Source organism: Cyprinus carpio, chromosome A17, assembly GCF_018340385.1.
Source record: "Cyprinus carpio isolate SPL01 chromosome A17, ASM1834038v1, whole genome shotgun sequence".
Taxonomy (NCBI): Eukaryota; Metazoa; Chordata; class Actinopteri; order Cypriniformes; family Cyprinidae; genus Cyprinus; species Cyprinus carpio.
The window spans coordinates 13,336,655-13,359,984 of record NC_056588.1 but is presented as its reverse complement, the minus strand read 5'-3'; the positions used below and the strand labels follow the sequence as shown (position 1 = coordinate 13,359,984).

The 23,330-nt window shown below is 36.6% G+C and overlaps 1 pseudogene; it reads left to right on the top strand.

Annotated features, from left to right (window-relative positions):
• The first annotated feature begins 16,948 nt into the window (after nt 1–16,948).
• LOC122148114 lies at nt 16,949–22,793 on the top strand (annotated as a pseudogene).
• Nucleotides 22,794–23,330: the final 537 nt, after the last annotated feature.

The window sequence follows — 23,330 nt, the reverse complement described above, 5'->3', positions numbered from 1 at the left end:
GTTTTCCAATGTATGTATTTTTACTATGGTGATATTATAGGAAAACATTTCTACTTCTTTTGGGATCATATGAAGTTTGAGTCAGTTATATTTGGTTGAGTTGTTTTCTTTGCCTTGTTTTCACCTCTGTCGAGTGCATTTGGAGGGCAACAGACATCCTCTTTAGGGTGACATACCATTAGGACCTATGCGAAACATGTTACTTTGCCCTTGTATCTGACTACTAAAATGCAGAAGCTATGCTTATATCGCATGAAGAGCAAGAATCAAAATAAAGCAAAACAACTGTGTGGAAACACAAGGGCGTGTGTGCAAGCACCAGGAAGATCTTCAAACTTCCTACTGTTGTTTAATGTGTGCTAAAACAGATATACTTCACAAACTCTCATTTGCTTCCCTATAGGTTTTTTTTTATATAGTTTTCAAGTCATCTGTGTGGACATAAACAAGGGGAATAGAAATAAATAATAATGTTATAATAAATTAATATATTATTTAATTGTTTAGTATTGCCTTGTTTTACCACAGGCAATTTTTCTGATTCTTAGTGCTTGCTTTTAAGAAAACGCTGTTGGTGCTTTTTTTTTTGGGAAATTTAGAGGTCCATAACTTTCCCTGAAGTTTCAATCAACAAGCCGACCCACATTTGGTTTTGCAGCCGGGGGTGTGAAAATTAAGATCCGTTTTCAAGCAAATTAGGATTGTGAACTAATACACAAGTATTCCCTTTTTTCTCATATGCCAGTCCCTTTAGAGTCTGAACAATTATCCAGCTCCAAAATGTCCATGAATTAAAAAACATCAGAATTTTTGCTGAAAACATCACGTTTTGAACAAAGAACTCTGTATTAAATAAGATGAAGTGAAGGGTTTTTAATAAAGCTGTATCTGTTGATTGGTTTTGGCAGTTTTTGGAGCAATTGTTGAGTGGTGGGGGGATGGGGGGAGAGCAGGGGTGGGGTGCGCTCCTCTCCTCTGATGACTTTACAACTTGCGTTTCCATGTCACAACATATCTTCCTCTCGACGATGACCCCTATTAAACTCCCCCCTGGCCTCAGTCATTCATGCCTGCCCGCTTTTACTGTTAATTGTCGTGCCGTGCCTGCCTCTGTGGACACTAAACATCACTCTATCCAAAGTAGGACAAGTATAATCCTCCCTGCTGGTATCTCAACATGGCAGCACTGAAGGGATAAATAAATAAACGCAATCTCTGGAAATATTACAACAAACACTGAAAATCTGCAGCTTTAGAGATTTGGAGAGGGGAATCATGAAAAGACCTCCGTCAATCATAGCTGAATAGTGGCAATATATTCTGATTAATTTATCCCTCTGAAAGTGAAATGTACCACCATTTGCTGCTGTTTTTCAAAAAATAAATAAACACACACACACACACACACCAAACACACACAACACAACACATACACACACACACACACACACACACACACACATATATTATATATAAATATATATATATAATGATCTATATGTATATGTATATGTATATGTATTGTATTACTCTATTCAAAGATTATCATATCATATTTTTAAATCAGTCTATAGTATGGTAATATTCCAATAATATAATAACCTTTATAAATGTGAAATTAAATAACTATATAATATTGTGGCATAACATAGTAAAAAGTATAAAATTAAAATTATTTATTCTTAATTAAGAAAATCAAGAATTAGAATATACAGTTATATATGTAACGGATTTAAACATTATTCACATCTATAAAACAGACCATGCTATGTAATATTGATACCAATAATAATAATCCATCATAATAATATTAATAATACATCTATTTTATTAATATTTTATAAATATAATTACAATATAATATTTGTGATATAACATTAGAATTTGAGTGGACCATGTCGCCACAAACTTACATTTCCAATTTAATCAGATTTATGTTGTATGTAAGACAGTGGTTTTTTACATACAACATTTTGAGTACGTTTTTCTTATTTCCAGTTAAATACACAAATGCAAAATAAGGCCTACCAAAACTCTGATGCTAATTCCTTTTTGCTCGAAGAAGCCACAGTCTTTTGTTTGCAATCAATGTGTGCACCTTTTTATTGGTCCGGTTAAATATGTTAAACAGACACAGATTGATTTCCTAAGGATAAACACCCTGGGGCAGTAACATTTCTCTCCATTTAGTATCCATTTCTATACCTTATCTCCACCCCTCTCTTTTTGAGGGTCATCTTCTGAATGGGTGGCGACTCCGCCACTGAAGGTTTTAAACGACTGCACTTTCACCGGCTCTGCCTCTGTTTTGGCTCCTTCTCTTTTTTTTTTTTTTTCTCCGTCAGAGGTTTGCGTGCCGTTTTATTAAAATGTTTTCATTGATGTCAAGACCTGTGGTATAAAAAACAGCTGGACTAGCATTGACAAACCTAATTCTCCCTGCGGGTCCCCTGTGTCTTCTCCGGGCTTCCTCCTTCAGCGAGTGACACAGCTGCAGGACTATTTTTTTACCCTACGCCTTATTTTTTTCCCCTTTATCTTAGATGTCCCAGGATGTCAAAAAGGCTTGTGAATTTTTAATATTGATTTTTATAAAGTACTTGTCACTGTAACATGTCAGCTTGGATTAGGCTCAAGCACTCCATGGCTCGAGCAGTGAGGCGGGTTTTTTTTTTTTGCACGCAAGGTGGCCTTTTGCTGGGGGCTCTCACTGAGCAGCCTAACTGGAGCGAGTGTGCTTTAATTTTTTTAAAGCGACAGTGTGGGCTGTGAAAGCAAGGAGGACAGCACACAGCTCCCAGCGATCGGGCCGTCTTGTGTACATCAATCGGTGCTGTGTGTATACATTATGCTCGGCATAGAAACCCAATCAGAGACATTTCGTTTGCTGATACTAAACAGGATGATGAGTTTATAGATTGCATTAAGCCCCAGCAGCATGGTCCTGGAGCAGGGAGAGCGGAGCCCTTCACACCTTGTCCTTCCCCCAGTCTCGTACCCTGCTCGCTCCCCCCTCAAGGGTTGCCACTCCCTCCCTCCAAAATTAGGACGGATTTTTGTTGACCCCGTGTGAGTGAGAGGATAGCGAGGTATTTCCACACTCCTGATACACAAAAAATGTCAGCTTGATGAGTCTGCTTGTTTACCACACTAAACTGTATCAACACATTCCCATGATCCAACACACAACAGCAGATCCCAAGGGTGCGTGTACAAAAATATACAGAGGAGTCACTTACATGCTCCTTATTACTCTTGAAGAAGTACTCAAGAGCTTGCAGGCAAATTTAACTATAAACCATAGTGCATAACTATAAACACACCTTTTATAAATTTATAAAATACTTATTTCTAAAGCCCTTAATCTCTCTCAGATGTAGTGAATCACATTTTTTTTTCCAGTATCAATAACAGCCAATTTAGACAAGTGTGAATAACTTTTTTTAATAAAGCATGACCGGGTTTATTTTTTCTAATTGAAGCAAAGTTTTTCCGTAATATTTTGTAATTGCCAGGTTTTGACTGACCTGTGCTAGCCAAAACCATTACGTGAACTTCAGAGGTATTTTTATAATACGTGGTGAAGTTGTAGGATCCATCAATGGGTAACTAAATTGTGCCCTGAGATTTACAGTACTTCTGTAAATCACTATGCTGAATGACTCTGACTGCTGCATGGTCGCGTCTCTTTTTCAAAACCTTCGGAAAATAAATATTGTCCACAGCAGGGGATTTTAGTCTTTTACATGCCAAGGTCGCTCAAATACCCTTAAGCAAGAGACACCCATCCTAAATTTTAATAGGCATCTATATAGCTTCTTTTTTATAGTGAATAAAAAATTATAATATAAATATTTTTTTGGAAAATATTTAGTTAGATTAGTTTTACAGTATTCTGTTGTTTTTCTACTCAATGGTAATACTGTACTGTTTTATATTTATTTTTTATTTATATGTCATTTTTATTTATTTAATCTAATTAATTCTAATCTTTTTATTTCTTATTTATTTATTACATTTTTACACTGGTTTCTCTGAACTTTTCCATGGAACACCCCTAGCACTCCCTTGTAGCCCTACACTTTGAAACCCCCCTGATGAAAAACACCCTTGAAAACATGCTGTTTAGACTAAAAACCAAAAACAATGAAAACTATTAAATTACAGGTGAAAATAAGAGGCCTGTTACACATTGGTCCTGGATCATTGACACATATAAGTGTTTCTACTATATTAACTGGAGAATACTCTTTGTGCTCATGTTGATTTCATGTGTTTTTTATGGCATTATAAAAAACTTTTATACCATTTTCAAGCGAAAAGTTTAACTTGATTTCTAACAATGTAATGTGATGTAAACCAAGTAAAAAATTTATATCAATATTCCTTTACACCTTGAATACATATGAATGTACGCATTATTTTCTAAAAAAAGTTTACAAATATATTTTCATTGTATTTTTTTACAAACACAGTATAATGAATTGTTAATTTCAACATTTTTGCAAAAAGTCACACTGTATGACATTTTACAACCTGAATAAACCTTGCCATAAAAAGGTTGAATTCTTTCACTCCCAACCTATAGCAAATCTTTCATTTTAACAAAATACTGTATGTCTCTCAAAGTGCAGTGGTTTCTGAGTTAGAATATCTAAAAACTATTTAATGTCACATTGTGTTTTTTTGGTTTTCAAGCAAAGGTTTTTGGCGACAAATAAAAGTCATGATTTAACAGTAGATCTCTTAGGTGATACTGAGTTTCCACTTAGCCAGATGTAAGCTGTACAGCTCCTCATGATTGCGCTGACGGGAAACGTGTTTGACAGACACCCACGCATCAACAATGGAGCAGAGAAAAGAGAGGAGAGATTGTCCTTATGCCCTCCACATTCTGTGTTTGTTCTCTGGAGTGTGTTGTATTATAAACACATCCAATTTGGTTCTGGGGAAAGCAGACAAGGAAGGAGGGGGTGCTGTTTGGAGCTGGGCCCCCCGCTCTTCGCTTACCCATGCTTCACTACCCCGTATCCCAAAACTGTTCACCGACCTGCTCACTCACCCTGGATTTGCTCCCGTGGCATGGGGAGACCAACACTGCCTAATAAGGTCTTGAAGTAGGGAAAGTCATTGGTTTTAATCCAGCAGGGAATTCCAAGCAGGGCATCATAGGAGTTGGACGGCCTCTCCATGGGCATGAGCTCTGATCCGTATTCTTCCCTTCATTAGCATGGGGCCCGAGGAACCTGGCAGAACAAATTAATCCACCTGCAGGCCCCCTACCATGCAAAGGACTCTCCATCCTTGACAGAGGCTGTCATGGAAGGTGGATTAATGAGGAGCCTCCTACATACCTTTGAAAATGAATCTTGTGGAGAAAAATTCAAGTAGTGAAACTTTCTAAGACAAGTTGTACATGCATTATGGACATATGAAAGTCAATCTGAACCAGTCACAGTGGAACAGAATTGATGGGAAAAGACATATCCAGTATCCAGTGAACCCCCCAGGGCCCCTCATCTAGAGCCGCTCACAAGCCCTACCACCTGACACAAGCCACTAAAAACTCTCAATATTTCATTAAAGCAATTAAGCTGTTCCCTGGACAGATGCTTCCCGTTGACAGAAGAACAGAATCACTCAAAGTTGAAAATGTCTGCACTGTAATCTGTTGCTTGAGTGAAACCATTAAAAGGAGCCATTTTAAACAATTGCCCCCCCCTGTTTGCATCGTGTCCCCCCGGGTCCATGCCCAGCACATGGCTCAAAGCCATCCATGTCATGTCGCATTAACACGTGCAGTCTCACATTCGGCTGTTTTTTTTTTTTTGTAGGTGAAATTTAACCACATCACACATGAAGAAAAATGTGTCTCTGTAATCCCCCAAAAGATCTTTAATAATGTAGCAGAATTCATTTGAACAACATGGAAGACAAGCCTGATGAGGGGAATGACCTACGGCTGCAAGGAGCAAGGGAAATATCTAATCCCATTAGAAGACTGTTGATCCTGGCATTTCTAACACTTTTGCCAGTTCAAAGAGGTTCAAACGCTGATCTGGAGGTCTGGAGACTACGCGCATCAATTTGTTTTTCATGAATGTTGCTGGTGATGGAAGGGGCTAAACAAAAGTTCAAAACCTTTGTACAGCAATATAAATTGTGGCTGATTGCCACAAAGTTTAATTTCAAATTGTCCAACAAGCAAAAATCTGGGGTGGAGTGAGGCCCATTTACAATGGAATGAATGAGGCCATTTGTTTTGTGAACTGACTAAAATTAATAAAATGCTCACTGCTTCAATACTACAACCATAAGATGTAAACAAAATGAAATTGCCTTAGGTGAGATTCTTAAGTCCCTATATTATTACAAGCTATTAAAACCTTTTTTGGATTATTGTTGAATGGAACAATTTATCATGTTTTCTGGATTTTTTTAAAAACTCTTTTAAAGGGGTCAAATGATGCTGCTAAAAGTGAACATTATTTTTTTTTTTATGTATTTGGTGTAATGCAAAATGTGTTTTTATGCGGTTAAGGTTCAAAAAACACATTATTTTCCATATTTAATGTAGATTATAGTTTCTCCTCTATGCCCCACCTTCTGAAATGTGTCTTTCTCAGTCCAGCGGCTCTGCTCGTGCACATCCCACTCATCCGTTTTTTCTCTTTTTAGCAGTTCAGTCAATGTACTGTTAGGGAATAACTGAATAACTCAGGATATTGGTTTATTTCGTGTCAGAGGGAGTGTAAGGCACGTTTATAAATCGAATAATTTAAGTAATTTGTGGATAAGCGCGTGTTTGAGAAGCGAATCGTTTCAAACAATTCAGTTCGATTTGGTGAACTAGTTCAAGCGGTTCACTAAGAAGATCCGGTTAAATAGAAAGATTCGTTTAATGATCCGGACATCACTTGACGAGTCAAAAACAATAAAACCCATTACAAACGAGGCATTTGCTGCATCCAGGGGGGACATAATTACTGATTATAATGACTTATACTGTCTCTTTATGCGTTGTGTGGCCTATCACGCTGCGTAAACATAAAAGCATGCCTGCATTTGTGATCTGAGAAACACCAAAAACAACAAGCCTACTCTACTGCTCAAAACTTGTGTTTTTATCAGCATTGGCAAATTATTTAAATATAAAAAAACATACTTACAGGCTGTGAGTCTGAAGCTCCAGACGCATCGCAGGCTGGTTCAGTGGGAAAACAGTCTTTTTGCAGATACATTCATTTAAATTATGCATTTTTCAAATTTAAATATTTGTATTTTTCATATCTTTCTGATAACATTTCAGAAATATCATCCAACTTATGCTGCTTAAAAAGTACTTAACACATTGTATATTCTTGCTTAAAAGCAGTGTAATATTGTCATTTTAACAGGGACTCATTGGCGCCCTCTACCTGGTGGAAATCAAGGGAGTCTACAAACAGCAATGGTTTACCAAAAAAAAAAAAAAATAATAAAATTTAAACAGCTTTACAGGTTAAATAATAAACAACGAAAAAAAAAAAAAAAAAAAAAAATATAAGATTAAAATTTTAAGATTGGCATTTTTAATTTGTATTGTTTCATGTGTCTCACTGTAACCTTGATTTTTGCTTATGCAAGATAGTAATACTGTAAGCACAAGGCACCTTATTTAAAAAACCTGATTACCCTGAGCAGTGCTTGCATACTAGTGGAGAGAACTTAACATGACCTCACCTCCCCCAGCAGTGTGCGCCTCCATCACTCCCCAGCTGTGCAATGTGCAAAAGGGAATGGTCTTAAGACGAGTCCCCATATATAATGGATAACCGTGTTGGGCCATATTTATGGAGCATTTACGAGTATGCAAGCACAGAACAGAAATGTAGCTCCCCTCAGACATGCTCGCACTGGGTTTGAGTGATTCCTTGCAAACCATGTTTGTACAACTGGGTGGGTGGAAAAAAAATTGATGAGCACATATTAATTTGTGTCATGATAAATAAATAAATAAATACAGGAAAGAAAAAAAGGAGAAATCTGCTCCAGCTGAGACAGCTAGGTTTCAGAAACGAATAGTCAAATTCAAGAAAACCAATCAAAAGCTCTGGGATAAAAATAAACATGCGGTTTTGAATGTTCCAAGAACATTTGTGCATTTCATATTTTCATGCATGAAAATGTCAAGTCGTTCCACGACACTCAAATTCGTATTCTTGTTGTTTAAAAAAAAAATAAACGTGCAGGTTAACATGAAAGACGAGAGATTTTGCTGTTGCCAATGGTTACCTATACTAGGACAAAAACACATACATATTGGGTTATTCACTCTATTAGTTTCTAGGCAACATGTTTCTGGACTGCATTTCAACCTGTCACACCAATGTTCTCGAAGCAGACAACAAACAAATACACATTCTGCTTCACTGTCAAGGGTTAATAAAAAAAACAGCATCAGCTGCATTTTGATATTTATACAGTAAATCTATATTATGTATATATTTATTACTAATTTGTTCTAAAGTATTCATAATAAGAGTGGGGAGCACATTTAACTTGTTTAGCTTAAGCTAAAGCATGTCTTATGCACAGAACTATGTGCATAATAAAGCAATGAAGGTCAATATGCAGAAAATGATCCATTGACATTTTCAATCATGTATTTGGCATATGCTATATATAACTGTCATTTAACAGAAGGGGGCTAAATTTGGAACGTGCTAACCTTGAAAACAAGGTTGTCAATGTATTTTGACAGTTATCTATCATCACATATCAAGAATACCACAGCAGTGCTGGCTAAAGAAATATTTATTCCCGCACACTCTTCCGCACGGCTTACACTTACACCCTATTCAATTAAACCTCTATCAAGATAAGTCAGGGTTTTAAGGGGTCAAGCAACATATAGTCCATTATCCTCCACTGTAAATAAGTTTCAGAGAACCATCTGGTAAGAGACGCATAGTTTAGAGTGTAAAAAAACAGTGTGTGTTCTGTTTCTGTGGTTGAAAAATAAAGTGTTGAGTCTGCAAGTTGAGTCTTGAATTTTTTACATAGATTGTTTGTAGATGTTGTGTTTATCTCTCTCCTTCTTATTCTCTTGTTCTGTCTGTGCCTTTCACTAGGACGACTCCTACATGATCATTAAACATGACCTCTTTTCCAACTGGTCTTTGTGTGAAATGTACACTGGCCTCAAACAAGTATGGACACTCAAAAAAAAAAAAAAAAAACCCAATACAATTGCATTACATAACAAGATATGATTTTTAAGAAGAACCAAACTACATCACTTCAAGCAAAAATACTTTTGGGGCCACTGTTCCATATCCCAGACTCTCAGAAGAAATGCACAGTGTGAGGAGTGGGATGGCTGGTTCACTGTTGCTAAAAATCTTCATGTGACTCCCTCATGGTACAGCTAATCCAGGTCTTGACATCCTCGAAATCCCTGCTTCCCTGTTGGGAGAGAGAGACGCTAGTCAATCACTTATTCACAGGAAACTCCAAAGGACCTCTCAAATATGTATTTACCAACATTGCCTAATCCCTTTAATGATGGGTTGACGAATGTCCTACAGCTGCTGTGCTTTGTGGTAAAGTTTGGTGATTTTTGCTTGGCCTGAACTGTTTATTCATGAACATGGTCATATTCTCAAGGGCTCAATGCAGGCAAAAAGTGAATGGTTAGTCATAGTGAAGCATGGAACTCAAATAGAACATGATGTATGTTATTTGAGATACAGACAGTAATTAACATGGCTCAACAGTAGAAAATAAAATGTTATATAATATTATAAAAGTTATAATTGATATGAAAATATATGATTTTATTAGACTATTATTATAACTAAATATCATTTTTTGAAGATTACATTATTTATCTGTTCTTCTTGGTCGGACGAAACCAGCATGGTGTGGTTTAATTCCAGGCTGCAACACAAGTCAGATTTTGCAGAGGACCTTTTGTCTGGTTTTTTTCTCCCTGGTCTTGTCCCGATGGCTGACAGGTTCTCGTGGTCTTGTACCAGTGGTCTTTGAGGTGATCTGACATGATCTCCTCTGACATTCAGGGCTGTAAAGGTTGTCTCTAGGTGCTGATCCACCATCTGGTCTGGAAACGAACTGGATCCGGGTGACTGTAGTGACCATCTGATCTGGATACGGAATGGATCTGGGTGGTTACGGTGACCTCGAAATAAGAATGAAACAGACAAATATTAGCGTAGATGCCATTCTTCTTATGATGTAACAAGTACATCAGGGGTTTTGGGAAAAATTCCCGGTTCCGGTTGACTTACTTAATGCAGCCTTACAATCCTTTAACGGATTTGAATTATAGAAAAGTGATTGTGTGTGTTATTTGTATGCCAGGTTAAAGAGATGGATCTTTAATCTAGATTTAAACTGACAGAGTGTGTCTGCCACCCGAACAATGCTAGGTAGATTGTTTCACTGTTTGCACACTAAACAGGAAAAGGATCTGCCGGCCGCAGTTGATTTTGATATTCTAGGTATTATCAAATGGCCAGAGTTTTGAGATTGCAGCAGACGTAAAGGACAATATACTATAAGAGCTAGTTCAAGTACTGAGGAGCTAAACCATTCAGGGCTTTATAAGTAATTAGCAAGATTTTAAAATCTATACGATGTTTAATAGGGAGCCAGTGCAGAGTTGACAGAACCAGGCTAATGTGATCATACTTCCTGGTTCTAGTAAATACTCCAGTTGCTGCATTTTGGACCAGATGGAGTTTGTTTATTAAGCACACAGAGCAAACACCCAATAGATACAATACAATAATCTAACCTTGAGGTCCTGAATGCATGAATTAGCGTTTCTGCATTTGGACATTGAAATCATAGGTCGTAACTTATACTATATTTTTCCAATAGTTCTGCATTTGGACATTAAAATGCTAGAAAACGTGGCTGACTGGTTTTTTTCTTTAAGGGTAGGAGCAACCTTGGGAACAACTGTATCTAAAGTGATAGAAAAGAGATGTGCATAGTTTCTGTTTTTTCTGGGATATCTGTTTATATGGTGGTATTGATACAAATCAGGAAGATCATTTACAAAGCAGTCTTTTGTCGTAGAAGTGATGGTTCTACTATGTTAGTACATTTACTGTTGAGCCGTTCATAAAAACATTTGGTGGTGGATTTCTGATCAGGATTTTCTATCAATTATATATAATTTGAGCATCTTCATTCCCTGTTGTTGCTTTTATAATTTGAGCATCTTCATTCCCTGTTGTTTATATATATATATATATATATATATAAAAATTTGTTGTTTGTTTTTTTTTTTTTTTTTTTTTATAAATAAGATTAGACTGATCTTTTCATTTAAACATTTTGACAAAATACTAAAGCTCAAATTCTGACAAATTAAAGCTGAAATGAGTTAGCTACTATTGCCTTTGGGAAATAATTCTCTCCTTTGTCTTCAGGGAATGTGCAGGTGCTAACATGCATGCCTAATTGACTAGATAAAGCAATTAATTATTGAGGAGATGAATGATCTCACTTTCTCTGGTCTGCTGCTTAAACCTCTATATGGCGATGCAGTTGCATATGAAAAACCTTTAGTGAATTCATTTTTCTTTTCTTATTTTTATATCCTGCTTTAGTCCTAAAAATAAAATTAAAAAAATTCAATTTTGCAGTAAAATGTCCATTTTGAACTGGTCATTGGTCTGACGTCTCTCTCTGATGATTCTGATAGTGCACCATAACCTTCATAGCAGCAACAAAAAACAACAACCCGACCTTCCTTCCAGAGACGGTTGCTATGAAACACATTTTCCCCATATAATTAATTTACACACTGCATACAAATATGTGGATAATTAACCCCTTTTGTTTGCATAATAAATTTGTATATATTTAATGGGAGCTCATCCACATGTGCTCCACAAGTTCGAAGGACACAAAGCGGCCACATTGTGCAAAGTGCAACACCCCATCCACTGCAATCATGCCCTGCTACCTGATTTCAGCACAGAGCCAGAGAAGGAGGATAAATTACCCCTAGCACAGCACAGAGCTTTAATTATAGCCTTGCAGACAAGAGAAAAGCTCATTGATGTGTAGATGAGGATGGACTATGCAACCCATGTTTTGGTGATTCTCTATCAAAAAGAACAGCTGGGTTGCCATTTTCTCTCAAATTAGATTTTCACCAAAGCAATGCAATGTGAAACTAAGAGATGCAATTTCAAAAGTTTATTTTTCTTGTTTGTTGAGTCATAAGAGAACAGGTGAAAAAGTCGATCTTGAATTATGTTAGTTGGCAAAAAAAACGGGAAAGGAAGCAAACAACCCAATCATCTGCGCTAGGTTCAAAGGTTTGAATTGAAAACGCTCTTAAATGAGACCATTATTCAGCTCAACCTTTTCAGACCCGGCGGCAGAATAATGTTCACAGAAAGATCCAGTTCTTGCATGCAACAACGTGAAAATTAATAATTTCGTGCATTCAAACGACACAAGCGATATTTTAAAAAAAGAAACAAAGAAGTAAATCACGCCGTCCCAGCAGTGGAGGCGTGTTTAGTTTAGTTGATGCAGCTATAAAGGGAGGGGATGCTGGGTGAATGTGTTACCTGTGTCAGTAGTCGTGGTGCTGCAGTCCTGGTGATGGCAGTCCAGCCTCTGTTTGTTTTCAGAGCACTTTTAAAAAAAGATTGTGTGGGGAAACATTGCGTTACTGATACCCCAGCATGCCTCAGAAAGAAAAAAGGCTCCACCCAAGAGTGAACCCTGTGACCTGAGGGTGATGAAAAACGGGACCCCCATCCCATCTCTCTCTATATCTCTCACACACGCACATTGACATATTTGTTTTTCCTCTGTTCTTGTGTCTTTATTTTAAGACAGTTTTTTACATTTATGGAGTGCCAATCTTATAATCACAAATAATGAAAAATAACTTGTTTGGATGAACAATAATGCAGACATTATTAAACATGCTAAACCATATAAAATTGGATAAATGGCATAAATCTGCAAATGTTTTAACTCACAAGCAAAATAAACCATGGAAATCATTAAGTAATTCCAGCAGCTCAAGTCGTGCTAACAGGACTAATGAGCATCTATGATATGAAATGGTGGCACATTGCTAAAAGAATGTTTTCAAGTGATTATATATGTTAGTAAAACTTTAGACAATCTGACAGACACGGGAAGAAAGAAAATCTGCAATTCTCTCATGCCTCAGTGCCACTCTTGCCACGGATCTTTTCACATGTCTGATTAGCAGACACATTTTATCACTCTGCAGACAACTCAATTTTCATTTTGGGAGGGGAGATGGAAAGGGTGACAGCCCAGGGCCTTAAAGGTGGCCAGGGGACCCCGGCGAGCCCAGCGCTGAAGCTGATAATTAGACTTCCATGAACCACAGGTCAAAGAGACAGAATTATTTGGCCTGTGTAGACAGCAATTTCCTCAAGCCACACGAGATGAGATATCACAAGCTGTTATACATGTGCACCAATAGGCCTCAAGAGTGGGGTCAGAGTCAATCCTGTTCCCTACAGAAATTCGTATATATATATATAAAGGGCAGCTAACTAGGGACCATGATCATTTAATTTGACTTCTTTCAGGGGACTGTGTTCCTCAGCCATCAATTTCAAGAACTGGTTTTTAGCTCTTACATACCCTGATAATAATATCCAGTTTTTTTCTTTTTGTCTGGAGGAGAGAGCTCTTCATCTGGGTTGGTGGTCATGGCCGATTAAACGTATCAAAAGTGACAGAACATAATGAAAAGGTTGCTGTCCCCGATGTAAGTTCTATCACTATCAAAAAAGGAGAATCTGGGGACTTTTCAGAGGGTGTGTGAAGTGTGGGATCAGGAATGCATTACACCTACTCAGAAACATTCGAGATGAACGTTCATACGCTCGGGTTAAAACTCCCATCAAACATTGTTTTATAAATGGCTGCTTTTCCACCTTCCTCTGTAATTATGAATTTAGACTCAATGAACTATTTACATTTTCCTGTTCCTACACTCTTAAAAATAAATGTTCCAGAGGGGTTTTTGCAGTGATGCCATTGAAAAACCAAGTACCTTTTTAGTGAACAGTTCTTAAAAGAACATTTTTTTCTTAAAGTGAAGAACATTTTAATAATCTAAAGAACCCTTTTCCACCACAAAGAACCTTTTGTGCAATGGACAGGTTCCATGGATGTTAAAGGTTCTCTATAGAACCTTTATTTTTAAGAGTGTATGTAGTAACTAAAACTATGTCTGTGACATTCCAGACATAACTGGCAAAACTGCCAGTGAAAAAACAAGAAAAACGTGTTAAAACGTCTAAATTGACAAATGGAGAATTTTGTAGGCTATGTAGACTCCAATTTAGTCTGTGCCTGTGCTATAATATCCAAAGTTACATTTCATATGGAGTGTGATACAGTCTCACACCTGCTTCACAAAGTACAACAATGAACAGTTGAGTTGAAAGGAGAGGAAGTCGTGGCAGATTCTTCAAGATAGCCTTTAGTAAAATGCAGGTTTTTTTTTTTTTTGTGAGACAGAGGCTGTTGCAGTGGCTGGGAAGGAAAACATGTGAACAGCTGTAATAATTATACTATTTTTACTGTTGGGAGCTCGGTATGTTGAGAGGAGAATTAGCATCACACCTGTGCATAATTGGCTAAATTAGCTTGCATAATGCAGAAAAGCATTGGACACTGGGGGAGGAAGCGCTGCGTCGCGAAAATTGAGGGAGTTGTTTGGACTCCCTTTGGAATTTAGCGAAAGGAGGAAAAATCATGGCCTGTAATCTTATATCTCAAGTCAAAAGAGCATTCAAGCACCCCCTCGCAAGTGTTGTCAAACAATAGGCAAGTCAAGACCTTGATCTGGGTCTCCTGGATCTGCTCAGAGAGGAGAAACAGACATGCAGCCCAGTACTTATTTGTTTTAATCCACTCCAGTGAGTTTATGAATAAGTTGTGACTGCCAGCAGGGCAGCACAGGTTAGTTTACAGGTGCATCCAGTGACTGAATGCAGATTTTGTGTGCACTTGCTGGAGCAGTAGAGAAATCTCTAAAAACAGTATTCTCTCCAGGGCACCAGATGTATTAATCAGTTCTTATTACAATGGCCAGTAGACTCCGCACTACAGTACAAATGCACTGTGTTTCCATTATAATACACACAAGACAACATCCTGACATAGCACTGTACAACAGCGACTATTTCAGATTTCAATAATAATCACTAATATTTCACAGGGCTTTTATAGCAAGTCTGGAAAAAGTAAAAATAAATAAAATAAAAAGACAAATTACAATTAATACATGAATGCAAAAGTAAATTCATTACTAATTGCTCAATGTTACAAATCAATAAACATTGCAAGCAAATTGGCACACACTATTAAAAATGGGAAAGCTTTAAGAAAAATGGTGTGCAATTAATATTCAACCTTTTGTCATTTCACTAAAAAAGATGGTTCTAAAACCTATGCTTTGTTCTAGTGTTGATGTGTCAAATTAGCGTACAAATATCATAAGCTGATATTCTGAAGATCTGTGTCAGATTTGGGAAGGGGAAGCAGTTCTCAAGCAGACAGCACTTTGAACTGTTTTGATCTGCTACCACCTACTGGTTAGTGATACTGATGAAGAATCAACTAGGCACATTCTCTTAGGTTTAACCCTTTCGAGGAAAGCAGGCACTGTGTGAAACCATCAGTTCTTTTCTCACCTCTCAAATGCATTAGAGTTTGAAGTAAGAACTTCTCCATCTTGTGAAGGTTAGATTGTTGTTTTAGGGCAGGAGAGGAACGCAGTGCACTGGAGGTGAGCCTTTAACAGTTAGTTTATCTCCAAAGCTGTTTTTGAAGTTGCAGAATGAGAATTAAAAAAAAAAAAAAGTTTTAATTATTATTATTATTATACAGCAACCATTACACAGTTAGGTAAAAAGTGATGGTTACATACAGCATATAGAAATTAATTAATTAATTCTTCAGTTGTATTTAATCAATGCACAGACGCCAATGTACACTAAGTGTAATGTAATGCTTTACATCAATTAAACCAAAACCTTTGGAGCAATTTTATGCACAGTGGTCTATAAAGTCAACTTTACTTTGCAAAGGCAGCAAAAAGCTGCAGCTGAAGCAGCATATTAAATACAAAAATATGCTGCCTTTGCTTTTACAAACACAGTTCTGCAGTGGAAGAATAAATGCATTTGGGAAATTATAGCAGAAATAAGTATGTAAAATGAATGCTTTAAATGTTACAATTTTGAATACAGAAATATACAATTCATTAAAATATCAAATTAAATAAAATGATATGATAAATTATTATGTTATTACACAGTCATACAAGTAATAATAAAAATAATTAATTTACACTCTGTTTATGGCAGCTGCAAAATTTAAGGCAGCACTAATGCTGCATTTCATGTATACAGATCAGGTGTTACATCATGTTTTTTTATAAATATTATAAAAACGTATGGGTACTGTGATGTCGCTCTAAACAACTGATATGAAATATCAAATATAACGACACTGTAAAAGTATCACTTACTGTCAGTTTGGGACTTCTACCTCATAAAGCTTATTTCCACAAAATCAAACTTTCACATCTTATTTTGTCATAAAATTCGTATACTTTGATTTTGTAAAATAAACGGAAGTTGCGTGGTGCGTGACCCCAGAGCCCCTCCCACAGGAAAACCTCTGTTTTGGTTTGAATTCAACCAACCAAAAACAAGCAGAGTCGGATTTTCCCTGGCAGAGGGAATTTTGAATTTTCCTGCGATTTATACTCTTACTCTCATAATAAAGTTATATATGAGTCTAATATAATTTATTAAAAAAACCCGGTTACCTAAGGACTATGTGTTGTTTTTTTGTCTTACGGAGTAAGAAGACTAGAAAAAGCTCGTGATAAAGTGAGGTCCAATGGCAGATAATGAACTTGTCAAGCCAGTAACAAAAGACCGCTAGAGCTCTTAAATCTCCATTGTAACATCTCGGTTTTACTTCATGCTCGCTGTGTAATACACAATAATGAAAGCGATGAAAATGGAGACTACGAAATAAAACAGATTTCACGCCGACAAAGACCTCAGTAAGTTGCTTCTTCCCACAGGTTTATGTAGCAACGAATTTCTTCGTTACGATAATAATCAGATATGTGCCTATATACCATCTTTAACACAATATCGTCAAATGAATTACATATCTGTGTCTGTCCTTCAGTCTGTAGTCTTTGTAAGAGATGTGACAACATTCCGGATAAGTATGGAGAGAAGATCACCCTCCAACAGCACAAACTGACAGTCCACTATTTCTGCTTGGTGAGCCAGACGTTGATGATGTATATTTGTGCAATGAATTTCATTTCGGAGTCCCTCGTTCTAGTTTCTAGTGTTGTGAAACCCTACCCTAAAATATAAGATATCTTTTGAAGGAGACATGCAAAATGTGCAGTGTTGGTGGTCCTCCAGGAATGTGGTTGAGAACGGCAAGTGATGTGGGTTGTACATTTTTTTTTAAATATTTTTTTGTTTTATAATAAGTTGGCAAGACAAGAGGGATATGTATCTTTATTTCTTATTGTTATTAATTTTTTTTTTTTTTTTTTTTGTCCTTTTTTAAAACGTCCTCCTCCTGCCAGACCCCAGTTTGATGATCATAAAATCTACACTAGAATGTCACTGATATAGTTGGTTATTTCTAAATGTTCTGCCAGTCATGAATCTCTTATGGGAATATAGAATATTTATAATAGTTTTTTTTTTTTTTTTTTTTTTTTTTTTTTTAATGCATGACTGTTTTCAAAATTGAAAGCTATCAGCTTCTAAATCTAGTTAACAGCTTTATTTTACATTTTAAGATTTTGTACATATATTGTAAAAGGTGTCACTAAAATAATAATTCAAGCATAAAGGTACAAAGTCAGTTTATTCTTCACACTAATTTTACAGCTGATGTCTAGTGGAATATGTCAGAGAGGGGAGGAAGATGAAGACGTTCATGGTTTTTTGTGGGATGACATAAAAAAGGAGATCCGCAGATCTTCAAGGCTGTAGAGTACAGGTAAGTACACGTTGCCACTGACCCATGGGCATGTTTCTTTTTAACACTCTAGAAATGTTTCTGAGGACTACAACTATTGCTTTTTTGACTTGTAGAGGTTGCATGTACTGCAAAAAGATTGGTGCTTTCGGTGGGGGGCTCCATCAAAAGAGATTGTCGGCAAATGGTCCACAATGCCCTGTGGGTTAGAGCAGGAGTTTATTTTCCAGTTCAAACCGACTTGTTTCCGTAAGTGTCCTTTTGTGATATGCAAAATTGTAATTGTCATTGGAAGATGAGATGTAAATATAAAAATCTACATTAAAATGTAAAAGTTTAGGGGTAAGGTTTTCTATTTCATTTGTTGCTTAAGTAACATTTGATATTATTATGTTGAAAACCATTGTACTGCTAAATATCTGTTGTGGATCTCACTTTTTGATCAGTAGAGAGTTGAAAATAACAGCTTTTATTTGAAATAGAAATCTTAACGTTATAAATTTATTTACTGTCACTTTGGATCAATTTAATGCATCCTTGCTAAATAAAAGTATTAATTTCTTGAAAAAAAAAAAAAAAACTTTTTCAAGGTTTTTTTTTATTTTTTCTGGTAACTTCATTTTATCTTTGTTTATTCGATTATGCCAATCATTTGCAGGTCTTTCTGTAAAAAGCATGCACCTAGTCAGTCTTGGGTCTCTAGCCCCAGTCTGCCCTGCCCCTCTCTTGCTCCGTCTGTCTGGAGCCCATTGAACCCGTCCTCTCCTACAGTGTCCTCAAGTGTCCTGTGTGCCATGGCAGCTTCTGGTTTTCACAGAAACTGTGTACAGGTAATTGTAACCACAAATTCAGAACGAATTATATAAATAAATATGTATAAAATACTAAAATATGGGATTCAAAATTTGAGCCTGGTTTTTTCATGTTTTTCAGCGTTATGCACACAGCGCTGCCATGTTTTTCTCTTCAAATGCACACTCTGTAGTAACAAGGACAGTTTTCAGCAGGAAATGCTCAGAATGGGAATATATATACCAGAGCGGTAAATCAAATCTTCCTGATATTGATTCTAGTGGTTAAATGTAAAATATTCTGATTCGTTAGTGTTTGATTTTGTACATAGACTGCTGGAATTATTTACATTTTATATATTTATGTATTTTTAAAATAGTTCTTTTTTTTTAATTATATATTTTGTTGCACATCACCAACTTTCAAATGGCAAAACATATGGCATTGTAAAACTATTCATTTTTCCATTACTATTTATGTTAAAGGGAATACGTTTCACCTAAAAAATGTAATTTTTGCTGAAAATGTACTTGCCCTCAGGCCATCCAAAATGTAGTGATGTGATATTAAATTTCTTCAAATCTGTTTCAGATGAAAAAAAAAAACTCGTCTACTTCTTGGATGACCTCAGGTTTCGTCAATTTCAGCAAATTTTATTTTATGGGTGACCTGTTCTTTAAATATATTGTATATCCTTCAGGGATGCAGCATGGGAACTGGAGGAAAATGCATTTTGGAGATTTATTGCAAAGTGTACCAGCACTGTGATGCTTTGAAGTGTCACAGTCACAGAGGTCGTAAATACAGCTCACAGTCAGGGTAATTGAAGCATTGTTATTAAGTTCCATTCTGAAATCATGAAATTCCAATCGGTTTCTTTTTTTTAATTATTGTTAAAATTAGAAATGCCTTTGCTTTACAGGTATTTTGAAATTGTTCGTTGCAAGTTGTGTGGATCTAGGGGAACTCATCGAAAATGTTCCAAACCTTAAGCTTTACGAAAGCGACTGGATCTGTGGTGACTGTAAAGCTGCTGTTGAGGGACAAAAAAAGTGAGCTATCTGAACTTCTGTTTCAAATATGCTTGTGTAGAATTATTCTAAAGTTACATGCATGGATCGTTTTTCTCCCCCAGAGTCAGTGTCATTGCCAAACTATGTTGAATCACCACTGACTCTAAGGCAAGAGAGGAAGCGGCTGTTTAAAAATATCTCTGACCTTCACTCTTCAATCATCAGTAAAAGGTACTTTCCTAATTAATTGCATCTGATATGAGTAGGAAATGTTCAAGATTATTTAAACGTAATGCCTCTGGACCGTTATACCATAGAAGCTGTGTGCTGATTGTAAAGCGTCCTTTGAGCTTGTGGAAGAGTTCTATGTTGAAATCTATTATTACTTTTTAATCATGATGATCATAATAATCTAATTGAATTTACTTTAATCATCATTATTGTTTTATGAACTACTTTGTTATTATTATAATAATAACATTTTATTATAATGTAATAACTTATTAGTATTATTATTACTTTTCCTTTTTAGATTTCTGAATTCAGTCTCTTTTCCATCTTGAACAAAACCCAACATGAATGAATTCCGTGGTGTTGCAGCACTCTAAAAACAGAATCTATTCTAGCGCTTCCTTTGGATCATGATTTTTGCTGTATTTTTTGGTGTAGTAGTAGCTCTCTCTGGTTGTATTCTAGGCAGTGTGTGCCAGCCACTTCTCCCAGAGGTCTTAATGGATCTGGCCTGTCAGATATCACAGCAGCAGTCCCCACAGAGGTGCTAGTGGAAGACGATGAGGGGGTGTTGGAAGCAGCTCTGGCAGGCTCTGCGGCAAAGTGACCTTTAATCCCTTCTGCACACTTTCTGTGAAATTTCTCCAAAGACAAACTAAACAACAAACATTAGAAATCAGCGTTCGCTTCCTCAGACGGCTTGTTCGAAACTGTTGATGTCAGAAATCTTTGAGGGACCTGATGGAACTAAAAACCTGGCTCTGAACTCAAAAGGTGTAAGACACTTTTTTTTTATTTTTTTTTTTTGATTTCCTTTTCTTAAAGGGGTCCTATTATGCTCTTATACAAGGTCTTGATTTTTTTTTTGGGGGTGTACTAGAACACGGTCTCATACTCCGACATAGGGAAACACTCATTGATGCCTTCTCTAGTGCAGCTCAACCAGGTCTCGTCCCATTCGTCGATCTTTGTGATATCAGAAATCCTGGGAAATATCCATTGTAGTCCAAACGAGTCGTTCATTGTAGTTTTTGAAAAGTGATTTCTGTTTAAAATAAAATAATCACCCTTTTGAATTGGACTTTGAGCTTTATAACTTTGCAGATCTTTTTTATGCTCAAACAGCAACATTACAGACTAACTAAAATTGAAAAAGTGAAAAGCATAAAAGCACCCCTTTAAAAATGTTACATTTTTAATTTATTTGGTAAAGTGAAAAGCATAAAAGCACCCCTTTAAAAGAAATTTAACATTTGTTGTTTGTGAGGAGCTATTAGGGATGACCTCTACTTTGAAGTCGGCAGTCTGTTGGCCCTCTCTTTGGTTCATGGAGGTCCTCCTTTGGGCTTCTTCTCTCCCGCACTGTACCGTAGTCTGTTTAACTACCCCACAAACTACAGACCTACGCTACAAGACCTTGGAGACACTGCTTTTGCACACAAAATCAGACAGGTGTAGTTTTGTTTTTCCTTACACTGTACTTTAAAACCCGCTGTTGCCCTGAGACACGTGATTATAGTGAACCTGTTAAACTCTGAGTGTACTTTCAGATTGTAGAAGCAAACTCCATGAAGGAGTGAAGAGATGCGCAATGCAGTCAGCGTCACAATATTTTGGAAGCAGCAGGTTGCTGGCGAAAGATCAGCAAACTCTCAGAGAAGGACGTGTTGGTGGAGGATGTACTAAAATTTCTACCTGATCATCAGACTACAGCTGCCTTTGCAGAGGTTGGTACCTTAAACTTATTTATCCCTGTGGTGGCGAAGCATTTAAACCAGTCTTCAGTGTTACTGTACATGTTCCATCAGAAATCATTCCAATATGCTGACTTGGTGCTCAAGAAAGATTTCTTACTGTTATCAAAACTGAAAGCAGTTCCATCAGCTGAATATTTTTTTGCTGAAACCGTGATGGATTTTTTTCAGGATTTGTTGATGGATAGAAAAGTTCAAAAGAACAGTATTTATCTGAAATATACTTTTTTTGTAACAATATAAAAGCCTTTACTGTCACTTAATGATCAGTTTAAAGCATCTGAATTAAAGTTTGCATTTTTTCAAAAATCTTACTAAGAAAACTTTTGAATAGTAGTGTAAACAACAGTTTTTTTTTTTCTCACTTTTTCTCAATTTTCTCACTGTAGTAAATTACCTCCCCTCCTTTTAGTTCTCACTGTAGTAAATGCCGTGAAGGATTGAGGACACTGGGACTGTTTGAGCAGGTTCAGATGTGTACAGAGGCTTTCCATTCAGTCTTCTGTGGGCCTGTGGAAAGGCTCACAGCTGAATCAGTCATGGAGCTCTTTACAGTCCAGTTTTCAGAAGAAAAAGAGCAACAAGAAAAAGAGAGCACAACATTAAACTTTTGGAAAAAGTATCTGCATGAGTTGTGAGCCTGTATGGTATGTTCCCTACAGGATTCATATTGTGTGTTGGAAGAATTTAGATTATTGTGCATATTCTAACATTTCTAATAATACAATATATGACATTAAGATGTGTTAGAAAACAAGCAGTTGTTTGCATGATCTTAACCTTTGCCTTGTGTTTCAGAGGGTCGGTGTGCCGCATCATTCGAGGACCTCCTAACATTTGCCACTGCTACAGATTTGGTTCCATCCATTGGATTCCATCCCACTCCCTCTATTTCATTCTTCAGCTCATCGGACCCCTCGTGTGCCTTTCCTCAGAGCCACTGTGATGCAAATCATCTCATTCTGCCAAACTACACCCCCTCATATGAGCTCTTCAAGAAACACTTGGATTACACATTGTGTCAGTTCTCAGTCATGCAGGACATTTAAAAAAAAAAAAACTGGATATTTCACTATGTTTACAGCGTAGATTTACCTAATGATCTACAATGGTCTATTTATTGGGGTTATTGAGTGTTATATAAACAGTATTTTTCAACCTAACTCACGTTAACATTATTTGATCATAGATTGCTCCTCACTTTATCATTAACCCAGCTGTTGCTAAGTCATCAGAGTTAATTATCAGTAAATTGGAATCCAGAAACAGAAAAAAACAAAGACAGCTTTTAACAGCTTTGCTTTGAGCCGCTTAGCCACATTAGGTCTTCAGCTGCAAAGCAATACGTGTTCCACAAACTTAGATCTGATAAGATAGTTCTTTGTGTTTGAGTTTATCTTGTAAATTTAGGTGCACAGTTCAGAAGGTCACAGGTTATAAGCTTGTAGCGTGGCCAGAGTTTACACTATTGAGTAGTTCTTTG